The sequence below is a fragment of the Myodes glareolus genome, chromosome 1, assembly GCF_982192425.1.
Source record: "Myodes glareolus chromosome 1, mMyoGla1.1, whole genome shotgun sequence".
Classification (NCBI taxonomy): domain Eukaryota; kingdom Metazoa; phylum Chordata; class Mammalia; order Rodentia; family Cricetidae; genus Myodes; species Myodes glareolus.
The window spans coordinates 15,596,933-15,608,609 of NC_142026.1; the positions used below are offsets into that span (position 1 = coordinate 15,596,933).

An 11,677-nucleotide genomic window follows, 5' to 3' on the forward strand; every position below is an offset into this window, starting at 1 on the left:
TATGTAGAAGTGGGAGCAACCCTGCCACCCACTCCATCGTTTCTCTAGTCTTGGAGTCAGGATTAAGACCTAACCCTTGTCTCCTTACATGGGCAGCTGGATCCTAGAAGTGCGAGCTCTCCAAAGCTAGAACTGAGAGCCCTGTCAAGGGGATTTTGCTTTATTTATCTTTCAAATTCCCCCCGACAAAGCTCCTACACCTGGGCTTTTAAAAGCTCCAAGAGTGGAATAATGGGTGGAATTCGCATGGGGGTGGACTAGGGGAGGTCTCAAGAGTTGCTTTGTCAGCTGCTGCTGCCAGCTTTGACCTTTCCTGGTGGATGGGAATCTGAGGAACTCACCCTGATGGGCAGAGAAGAGCTGGAACAGCCAGCTGGCTTTAGTGGGCTGAAGGCAGGTTCGAGTGCTGGGGCTGCCGGGAGACGGCAAGAATGTGGGCTTCACGGAGGTGGGAGGCCATCACTCTGAAGCAGTGTGTGCATTAATGACTTCAGTCTCATTGTTACTGTTATTGTTGTAATAAGTAAAACGAGGATAAATGGCTCATATTTCATAGGGTCGTGTGCACAGTGCATTAATAAAATTCACATATGTTTGTTCCTACTTTAGTACCTGGGGACCAAACCGAGGGCCTTCTGCATGCCTGCTCAACCTCTGAGCTACACCTGCAGTTCCAATTCATATTCGCATGTATTAAGAAATGTAAGCATCCGTGTCATAGTATAATTCCAAGGTGAGTGCATAGTATATGTGAGCTATTGTGACTAATACTGTTACAGAGAATTTTATACTGCATTTTCAGTGCTGAGAATGGGCTAGACTCAGGGCTTCCTGTGTGCTAGGCAGGTGCTGGACCACTGAGCTGTGTCCTCTTTAGAAAAAAATGGAGTTGAAAGAGCATGCCTTTAGTGGAAGGGGCTGCAGAGCTGCAGGGCTGCAGGGCTGCGGGGCTGCAGGGCTGCCAACTTTAGCTAAAATGCAAACAAGTCTGTTCCCATTCCATATAGTTTGGGTTAAATTTGAATTTTCAATAAGCAGCAAATCTATCTCTCTATCTATCTATCTATCTATCTATCTATCTATCTATCTATCTATCTATCTATCATTTATCTTTCTACCTACCATGCCCCATACATTATTTTTGTTATTACCAACAGTACAACTGATGAAGGCTTTGATCTGGCTATTCTGTGGGGGGTAGAGGAGAGGGGGAGATGGAAAACGAAATCTGTATTTATACCTAGAAGAAATGGGTCAGTACATTCATAGTATTCCACACAACCTCTCCTGTGTTGGATTTCCAGACAGTGGAAGGCCAGCTAGGGTGGCCTCTCTCCGCAGCCTGTCTGTCTCCAATAGCTGAGATCAGACAGTCATCTCCCTACATTGTTCCAGCCCATGAAACTGGAGACTGTGTTTGCTGGTTCTGAAGTTACCCTGTCTCCTGCCCCCTCCTTTCACCAAACACGCAGGCTCACCAGCACAAAGACAGGGGGTTGAGGGTTAATGGCAGAGGAGCAGGGAAAGGATTAGAGTTTTATCAAAATAGCATCTGCAAAGATCCGTCTAGGATAGACATCATTTGGAGCATGTCTATGGCTGGGGGCCAGGCCTGGGGCGGGGGTGGGAAACACCAGCTGTCCAGGGAAGGAGTGGCCCCTAGGGAGGGGGGCTTTGCCAGGTGCATGTGGCCGGGGGGATGGGGGTGGGTGGGTGGGTAGGCTTTCCTTCCTCCTGCCCTACGCTTTTTTTTTTTTTTCCTAAATAGTTCTTTTGGTCAAACAGTTGCTTCTCAATCACTCAGAAACAAGCGCGTACCTAACCAGGATATTAACACTATTGGGATTTGCACCTACCTGTGTCTGAAAGAGAGAGGCGGTGGCCCCTCCTGGGGTGGGGGTGGGGGCAGGAAAGCTTTCGGGTCCAGGTCCAGACTGTGGCTTTGACAAATTCCATCTCTTGGGAATCTTCTCTGACTGTGCTTTAGGGCTGCTTGAAACCAAATCAGACTTGACAATAGGAAAAGATATTCTATTTCCAGGTCACAGCTACATCCGGCTTTTAATGCTGAGAGCAGAGTTCTCCCTTGCTGGCCCCATCCAGCCATTTGAAATTTATGTGTTTTCTCTTGTTGGTTTCTGAGCTCACAGAGATGTTATGCGCCTTTCTTCATCTCATCCTCCTTTAGTAAAGGGCAAAGGTCGGGGCAGCTCATCTAAAAATAGACCATTTTGAGCTGAAGGACTTTTTATATAAGACGTCAAAGGAAGAAATAAGAAATCTGCAAAGAAAATGTTAACAGATCTGTTTCCACAAACATCAAAGGTTTCTATGTCTTAAAATGTCGTACTAAACGCACACAGGATAGTTATTACCTATATTATTCATATAAAGAACCTTTGCAACTAACAACGAAGAAAGCAGACATAACCAACAAGGAAATTCAAATGACCAATAAATACATATAATAATATGTGTATATATACATAGAAAAAATATCTGAGAAGTAAAAAAAAAGTTCAGATTGAATTAACAAGAGTATTTTTAAAAATCCACATACATGTGTGTGTTCAGTTGTGTGGATGCATGTACAAGTATTTACGCACATGTTTGGAGGTAGAGGATGAGTTCCAGTATTGTTTCTCATAAGCATCCACCTTGTTTTTTGAGACAGGGTCTCTCATGGGCCTGGAGTTCCATTATTAAGCTGGGCTACCTGGTCAGTGAGCCTCAGGAATCTGTCTGTCTCTGTCTCCTCAGCACTAATATTTCAGATGTGTGTTACCATGTACAGCTATCTATCTATCTATCTATCTATCTATCTATCTATCTATCTACCATCTATCCATCTATCTATCATCTATCTATCCATCTATCAATCAATCATCTACCTATATGCCTGTCTATCTATCTATCCATCTATTAATCTATTATTTAGTGATTCATCATTTACCTATCATCTATTAATCAACAATCATTTATCAATCCATCATCTATCTATCTATCTATCTATCTATCTATCTATCTATCTATCTATCATCTATCCATCTATCTATCCATCTATCTATCATCTATCTATCCATCTATCAATCAATCATCTACCTATATGTCTATCTATCTATCCATCTATTAATCTATTATTTAGTGATTAATCATTTACCTATCATCTATTAATCAACAATCATTTATCAATCCATCCATCTATCTATCTATCTATCTATCTATCTATCTATCTACCTATCATCTATCTATCTATCATCTATCTATCTATCTGTCTGTCTATCTATCTATCTATCTATCTATCATCTATCTATCTATCTATCCATTTATCATCTATCTATCTATTTATCTATCTATCAATCATTTATCTATCATCTATTTATTTTGGTGTATGTACTGGAGATTGAACTCAGATCCCCATACATATATGACAAACACTGTACTAACCATGCTATCTCCCCAGTCCCAGGCATTATTTTTATATCTAACACACACACACACACACACACACACACACACACACACACACACACACACCTGCTAATATAAAGCAATAAAGCCAATATCAAGTATTGGGAAGAATGTGGAAGAAGTGGGCCTTCTCAAGCATTGCAAGTAATAGCGTGTGAATGGACAGTGTCTTGGAAGGATGATAGAAGAATAAAGAAGCAAAGATGACTTCCTCCCACCCCCAACCTGGTCCTTCTAGTCCTAGGAGCATTTTGATGAAAGTAATATTTTATACCAAAATTGTGAGGTTGTTTTGTGTAACACTGCTTACGATGAGAGAAATCTTGGTATTTATGTTCAACAGTTTAACTTTGTTTTTTTAAGATGCATAGATCACTGTAATATAGAGACAGGGGAGAGTGGTCTGTAGACATTCAATGAAGTAAGAATTTGGTTTCTAGGTCTCCCATGCTAGTGAATGCCTTTGCCTTAAGTATTTGGTCTCTATGAAATATTGAACTTGACCCAAGGATTCATAGTTAAAAACATGAGGCCAACATAAAATCAGTCCTGGAGGTGAGACAAGTTCCAGATGCCTCCTGTCTACACCTCAGGATTCTTCCCCTACCTTCCCTCACCTACCTTCTGCCCTGGGCAGGTCCTGATCAGTGAGTTCCTGTTTGCTTCTTCCAGTTGGGTTCAGTTAGCCTCAACAGAGCATCCAAGGTGGAGAAAAAAAAAGAGAAAGAAACTGTGCCTCTGGTTCCTCTGCTATGAGACAACTGCAAGCTAATGCCCTCCAACTCAGACATCTTCCTGAGAAGCCTCAGTCTCCAGGGTTCTGCTCCCTTCCTTCCCATTGGCTTAGAAGTAGCACTGCCCTCTCCTTACACTTTTACTTGTGTTTCTTTGGCCTAAAGTAGTGGTTCTTGGGGTTGCAATCAGATATTTACATTATGATTCATAACAGTTATTTTTAGTTTTTAATTATAATTATGAAGTAGCAATGTAATAATTTTATGGTAGGGATCACCACAACATGAGGAACTGTATTAAAGGGCCACAGCTTTAGATGTGAAGAACCACTGGCCTAAAGTAACTGGGACCTTTTCATTACCTTTCAGAGGTCAAAGACTGTCACAAAATAATTATTTTAACTCATTTTTTGAGAAAATAGATTTTATCATGTTAGGAACATATATGATAGTTTCAGTCAAGATTAGTTTCAATTGTAAAGTTCTTCCTCAAGAACTAAAACAACATACACATATTCTTTGAATTGAAATTGCAAGATGGATTATTTATTCAGGCATGGTGTTGTTTGCCTATAACTAAAACTGGAGGATTGCTTCAAGTTAAAGTCCAACCTGGCATACAGTGAATTCTAGGCCAGCAGGGAGTATATAGCAGGAGCTTGCTTAAAAAATATGATTGTCCATTTTGATCACATGCTCCATCAGAAGCCAAGGACAATGGCACTGGGTTTTTATTCTACTGCATGGACTGACTTTGTGGGAGCCTGGTTTGTTTGGATGCTCACCTTTATAGACCTGTATGGAGGGGGGAGGACCTTGGACTTCCCATGGGGCAGGGAACCCTACTGCTCTTAAGACTAAAGAGGGAGGGGGAGGTGGGGAGAGGAAGGGAAAAAGGAGGCAGGGAAGAGGTGGAAATTTTTAATAAATAAATAAATAATTTAAAAAAATGATTGTTTTTTTTTAAATGTTAAACTTTTTTGTTGCCATCAAATTTCCTTCTTTATATTAATGGTTAGGTCCTCAGATCAGTGCTGTTGACTTTGATCAGAGAAGATTTTTTTTTTTGTTTTGTGAATGGCAGTTACTCAGACACTCCTAACAACTGGTGAATCCTCATAAATAAGGCATCTGCGCTGCCTGTTCTAAGGTTGAGTAAGCATTACAAAAAAGGGGTGCAGAAAGAATGTAAGAGCCAGAGGAAAGGGTGGAGCCCGAGGAACTCAGTGTTCTAGGCACGACAGGACCATTGCATCCACTCATTCAACGTTCTTGTGATTCTCTGTCCATGGTCTGCACAACTTAAACCCATCTGTACTTCCTTGGGGATGGAGAGGGGCTCATGAGGCTCCACCCCTCCTTGAGGATGATAGACAGCACCAAAGGTTGTTGTAGAGGCGAGAGAAGCAAGGTGTGTGTGTGTGTGTGTGTGTGTGTTTGTGTGTGTGTGTATAAGAGAGAGAGAGAGAGATTTTATTTTATACAGTAATGTAACTGCTGTTAAGTTGGCTATGTCCTATAAATAACCCATGTTCCTGTAAGCAGTCCAAATTAAACTCACCTACTGAATCACAAAACATGAAAATAAAGGGTGGACATGATCAAAATGCATTATATACACGTATGAAAATGCCATGATGAAGTACACTATTATGTAGAATAAATATATACTAATAAGAAGATACACATTCATAATAATAACTATTCTCAATATCTAACCATGTGCTTTTATTTATCATTGTGTCACTAGTTTAATGAAGAATATTTTACAAGATTGCCTAAGTATTTTAATTTTAAAATAGCATTTTCTTTAATTTTTTTCAAAGTTATATTTTCAGTTTAATATATTTGATGCTGACGCCTCCAACTAATTGCTTTATGTGCATCATGTTTTTACTAGTTATGAAAACACTTTCTGGAGCACCTGTTGAAATGTATATTTCAAATTGTTCTTGTCTTATAGTATATAAAATTTCAGCCCCAAATTTTATGTTGTTAGTTATCTTTTTAAATTCCCAGTTGGATGTCCTATTTTCAAGAAGTATTTTTCCTAGAATTTATTTTTAAATTGAAGCAGAATCACACCCCTTTTTTTCCTACATTTTATCTCTCAAGCCTCTCCCAGATACCCTCCTTCATACACCTCTTGGGTCCCTCCCACTCTCAAGTTTCTTTATTATGGTTACATACATTTCTATATGTGTGTGCACGTATATTGTTATGGATATATGCATGCAAGTACAATTTCTGAGGTTTTTTTAGTTTGTGTGTTTATGGTTTTAGAGCTGACCACTCTGCACTGGGCAACCAGGGAGGGTGCTCATCTCTGGAAAAGGCTATGTCTACTCCCAGAAGTCATTAGTTGCCTCTAGTCCTTGACTAGGAGTGAAATCATAAAGAGCATCTTAAGAGGTACAGGTACAGGAAGGACTTTCTGAAAAGACCTCCATTTGCCAAGGCATCAAGGCCAACGATTGACAGCAGGGACAGCAGGAAGCTAGGAAGCTTCTGTGTGGCTAAAGAGACAATCAAGTGAGTGAAGATGAAAAAAAATCTTTGCTAACTTACATCTGATAGAGGGTTAATATCCCAAATATACAAAGAATTAAAAAAAAACCCAAAGAGTCAAGGAAACAACCCAATTAAAGAAAAATGAACTGGGCATCTAAGTAGAGAGTTCTCAACAGAAGAAATAAAAATGACTAATAAATACTTCAGTAACTGTTCATTATCTCTAGCAACTAGGGAAATTAAAATTAAAAGAACATGAGATATCATTTGGTCCCAGTCAGGATGGCTAAGATCAACAAAATAACTGACAGTATATTGACTAGACTGCAGAGGAAGAGAAGCCCTCACTTGCTGTTGCTGGGAAAGCACACTGGAAATCAGTATGGAGAATCCTCAAAGATGCATTCAAAGTCAACCTTCCCTGTGACTCGGCTACACCACTCCTTGGCTTATACCCAAAGGACTTGAGATTCCACTGCAGAGATACTTGCTCAGTCATATTTACTTATTGATTTCCTAGTCAGAATAACCAGGAAATGGAAACAACCTAAATGCCTTCAACTGACAAGTGAATAATGAAAATGTATACACAGACAGTGGGTTGCTAATCAGATGTAAAGAAAAATGAAATCATGAAATTTGCAGGTAGATGGATGAACTTAGAACAAATTATATTGAACAAAGTAACCCAAGTCCAGAAAGACAAACACCTCAAGCACTGTCCCGTCTCCTGTTCCTAGCTCCAAATCCTCAGAGGTGGGGATACACCATGGAGTAACCACGGAAACCAGGATAATATAAAAGAAAAATAGATTGAGTTGGGACAGGATACAGGTGATACAAGACAGAGAGTGGGTTCCATCTGGGTAGGAGGGAGGAGGGTCAATACATCTCCTGAAGATGGGGTGGGCAGGGGGCAAGAGACAAATCACATCAAAGTTGTCTGATTAAGTCTCAAGGAATCATACGATTTTATATTTAGCTAAAATTATACCTACCCCACACCCATGTGTATCTTAAAGAAGGTTGAAACACTTGGCTGATAATACTCCCCAAAAGGATCATAGGCTAACAAAAATTTTGAATGGTTGGTCAGGGTAGTCCAAGTTACTCCTACAATATAAATGATCACGTTAGTCCTTCATTGCCTCTCAGGGGTTGAGGGCACGTCCCTATTGATGAAGACACTGCACACCTAGGGCACAAGACTCAGCTGGTTCGGCTGGATCTAACCTGAAAGCCTCTTTTCCTGCAGTCTAGCTCCCATGGTTCCAGAAAAAGCCTTGTTAACAGTGAAGGGAGGTAAGCAATTGAACAGCCCTGTACACCTGCAGTGAAAATGACAATGACCAGCATGAGGCATCTGTGAAGTTTCAGTAAGCACCACTCACATGTCGGTGGCAACCAACAGCTGGCTAATTGGACTTAAGGCCTGCTGAACAGGAGGAAATCATGTCTGGTACTGGATGGAAACCTAGGTGGCTTCCTGAGACTAATGACATCATGGACCGTAGAAAAGAGTCTGTCAGCATCACTTTGCTAGACCAGCATAATCCCTTACTACATTTGAAATCTTATCCTTATGCTCACAGGCAGGTATAGCAAGAAAGATTTTTATAAGGAAAACACGTCAAGAATTGTGTTGAAGCTTTCATGGGAATGCTTAGACAAATGTACTTCCCATGAAATGACAGCCCTTTGCGGTTCCATCTCTATGTAGATAGTTTATTTATTCAATGGAAAATGAAAACTCCATGTGAAAATTCTTTCTATGAGTTAAGACATTACAACCTCAGTCTGGAAAGATGGGTTCAATTCCTAGCACCCACAAGGTGTCTCACAACTGCCTATAACTTCAATTCCAGGGGATCTGACTCTCTCTTCTGGTCTCCAGGGGTGCCAGAAAGGCATGTTGAGCACAAACATTCATCAGACAAAACATCCAGAAACATGAAATAATAAAATAAAACAAAGAGATTTAAAACTTACATACAGATTTCTCAGAATTAAAAATTAACACACTTTTAGCATCCATTATCTAGTTTGTTGTTTTCAAGTTTTGATTGCATCATTAAAATTGGTGGGAAGACTCAGAAGTTGAAGATTTGGGAGGATGCTATTTGCTGTATATCGTATTAAAAAGCTCAACTTACTTTAAAGGGAATATGGTTAAAATTTGGAAAGCTGGTTTGTAAAACATTTTCTATACTTTTAGGACACCTCTAATGTAGTTTTTCAATTCTTTTTAAAATTTTATTTAATTTTAAATTTGTGTTTGTATATGTATGTGTACACATGCGCTTGTATGTGTTCACATGTGTATGCATGCTACAGAGAACATGCGTAACTTAGACGACAGTTTGTAGAAGTTAGTTCTCACGTCCACTATGTGGGTGTCCGGGAGGACTGAACTCAGGTCAACAGGCTTGGGGGCAAGCACATTTACCCACTGAACCATCTAACCTGCTTTTCATTGTTTCAAAATTTCTATAATTAATATCACAAAACAAGAGAGAGCATACTTATGTGAAAGCATTTTAATAAAAATATTTAATTTAATTTAAAACCTTGCATCATCTCTGACACAAACTTTTATAGATGTTGATATGAATAAAGAGAAATGCTCATAAGTTTTGACAACTGTAGTCTCTACTTGAAATGCTGAGTTCTTGGATGAATAAGGGCAAGTCTGCACTCCACCCAGTTGTAAGCACATTATTGTTCATTGATTTTTTCATTTAGTAAGAATATTACTTTTAAGAGCCATGCTTTTATTCTTTACCAAAATTTATGTTCATGTCACTACTGCCTGAATAAATAATTTTTCTTCAATATTAAAATTTTCAACTGAGTTTAAAGTTTTCCTGATTTATATCATGTTAAAAACTTTTGTCTTAGATCTCCTGAGTGAATTGGGAGCATGGAGACCTTGGGGGAGGGTGGAAGTGCGGAGGGGAGAGGCAGGGAGGGAAGCAGAGAAAAATGTAGAGCTCAATAAAAATCAATTTAAAAAAAAACCACTTTTGTCTTTTTCCATGAACTGAATTTAAAATCGAGGCTTGGTTCTGAAATACAGATAGCCAGTTTTGTGTTTCAGTCACTTGTAAACATTGATATAAAACTGGAACTGTTTGTCATATTCCTTTTCTCACTGTTGAAACCAACAAGCTGGCTAGCATCCTTTTGTGTTTTTAACTGTTTTCATTTAGGAACTCATTTGATATAAATGAAAGGTCAGAGTTCCTTGATATGGAGATCTGCATATGTAAAATTATTGTTAGGGGTCCCGGTCTGTCACAATTGCTCTCTAATGAAATGAATGCTGCAGCTTTCCTCCCAGCAGACGCCTCTTTCTTTACATTTTACTCCCTGTGCTGGATAGGAAACACTGGCGAAAATTTTGCACCAATTACATATTCATCAGGTTTCTAGAGAAATGAAAATTTAGTAAATTTTCATTAAACGTGCACTTCGTTTCTTTTCCTTTTCGTTTTTAGAATTCATGGCTATTGGACTGTGGGAAGAATTTCTTAGAAAATCAACTTTTACAAAAGAACAATAACAGGAATGAATTGCAGCTTATTTTGCAAAACAGAAGAGCAAGTGACAAAATGCTACTGTGGTATGTTTTGCTGTATGGCTTCAATGTGCATCTCCTGTATATGTTTTAAGCATATCTAGCCCATAATTCCCCATCCTCCAAGGCATTGCTCCTCTCCTGATAGCTCTGAGCATTTCTTAGCTTTCGTTCACCCACTGCCAGCTGACTACAGACACAAGTGGTTATCAGCGACAATGGAACCGAGAGGAGATGGTGCCGAACTTAATGGTGACGTCACTTCTAAGGTTTTGAATGTTCGTTTTTGTTTCATTTTTTTTAACATGGTGAAACTAAAGGGAATTTAGTAGAAATGGTATTTCAGGTTTTGAAGTTTGATGTTTTCCTGGGCTCATGCTCTGTACTATAATACTGTCTCCTGAAACTTAACAGAAAGTAGCTACAGGTCCTCAGGGGTTCAGGCAACTGTGTGGGCAAACAGTGAATGCTCTCCAGTGTGCCAATGTGCTGTGCTATTTGGTGGGTTGAGTGTGTTAAATGAATTTTTAACTTACATCTTTTCAATTTACAAAGGGTCTTAAAGAGTTAATGCTGATTGCTAACTTGACAGCATCTAAAGTCACCTAGGCGACAGTCTCTGGGCCTGTCTCTGAGGGAGTTCGAGACTGGATTAACTGAGGTGAGAAGACCCATCCTAAATGCGGTGGTACCATTCCATAGGCTGGGGTCCTAGGTTAAGTAAAAGAGAGAAAGTGAGTGCGCTGGCTGGTTTTATGTCAGCTTGACATAAGTTAGAGTCACCGGAGAGGAGGGAACCTCAGCCGAGGAAATGTCTCCATTAACATCTGGCTGTGGGCAAGCCTGTATGGCATTTTCTTAATTAGTGATTGACTGGGGAGAACCCAGGCCATTCTGAATTGGGCCAGCCTTGGCTGGCAGTCCTGGCTTCTGTCCGAAAGCAGGCTGAGCAAGTCATGAGGTGCAAGCCAGGAGGCTGCACTCCTTCATGGCCTCTGCATCAGCTTCTGCCTTCAGGTTCCTGCCCTGCCTGAGTTCCTGCCCTCACTGCTTTTGATGATGAACTGCTATGTGGAACCATGAGTGAAATAAACCCTTTCCTCCCCAGGTCGCTTTTGGTCATGGTGTCTCATCACAGCTAACCGTGACTGAGACAGTAAGCAAAGCACGGCGTCCATCTATCTCTGCTTCCTGACTGGGCACAGCGTCACCAGCTGTCTCATGCCCCTCCCTGTCACGACAGACTGTGCCTGCAAACCGGGAACTACAGTCAACCCTCACTTCCTGAGTCTGTTTTTATCATGACAACTAAAAGGGTAATTTTATACTCACAGAACACCTGAGCGTCCACCGCTATAACCTAAGGCTAGGAGATGCTTTCTCT

The 11,677-nt window shown here is 40.1% G+C and overlaps 1 long non-coding RNA gene across 1 annotated transcript; it reads left to right on the plus strand.

Annotated features, from left to right (window-relative positions):
- The first annotated feature begins 620 nt into the window (after positions 1-620).
- Positions 621-10,956, plus strand: LOC125416393 (uncharacterized). The gene is made up of 3 exons (XR_015735815.1): positions 621-733; positions 10,214-10,338; positions 10,849-10,956. It is a non-coding gene; the product is annotated as an uncharacterized LOC125416393 (long non-coding RNA).
- Positions 10,957-11,677: the final 721 nt, after the last annotated feature.